Source organism: Penaeus monodon, chromosome 32 (genome assembly GCF_015228065.2).
Source record: "Penaeus monodon isolate SGIC_2016 chromosome 32, NSTDA_Pmon_1, whole genome shotgun sequence".
Taxonomy (NCBI): Eukaryota; Metazoa; Arthropoda; class Malacostraca; order Decapoda; family Penaeidae; genus Penaeus; species Penaeus monodon.
The window spans coordinates 12,028,565-12,028,999 of record NC_051417.1 but is presented as its reverse complement, the minus strand read 5'-3'; the positions used below and the strand labels follow the sequence as shown (position 1 = coordinate 12,028,999).

The 435-nt window shown below is 33.8% G+C and overlaps 1 protein-coding gene across 1 annotated transcript in view; it reads right to left on the bottom strand.

Annotated features, from left to right (window-relative positions):
• LOC119593550 (neuronal acetylcholine receptor subunit alpha-7-like) overlaps positions 1–435 on the bottom strand; it is a gene marked incomplete at its 5' end in the record, with an annotated part of 37,772 nt that overhangs the window by 36,279 nt on the left and 1,058 nt on the right.

The following is a 435-nucleotide window of genomic DNA, read 5'->3' as shown; positions in this document are numbered from 1 at the left end:
TTCCTTCCTACCATAACCCACGACACTGATCTAATACATAAACCGCGTAAAGATTTCCTGTAGTCATCTGTAATTTATTATCTTCTCTTACACTTTGGTCACATGAATTATTTAGACATTATATCCTCGTCCTGTTATATTTATCGGGACATAAGTTATCCACATTATCCTCTGCCTGCATGATCTTGGTTGTGTGTGATATATTTGCCTATCATATATTGCCTGCGTCTAAGATTCGCTCGTTTCTTGCCCGAATTTTAGCTGAAATCTATGGATACGTGCGCTAAAACATTCAAGTATATAAAGTATATATGTATATATTCGTCCGTCTATCATTATGTTAATAAGCATACACACATCTCTTTGATATCTATGTCTACGCTTATTATGGTATCTATATTGACATTCGAATCTACATGTATTTATATATTGTGA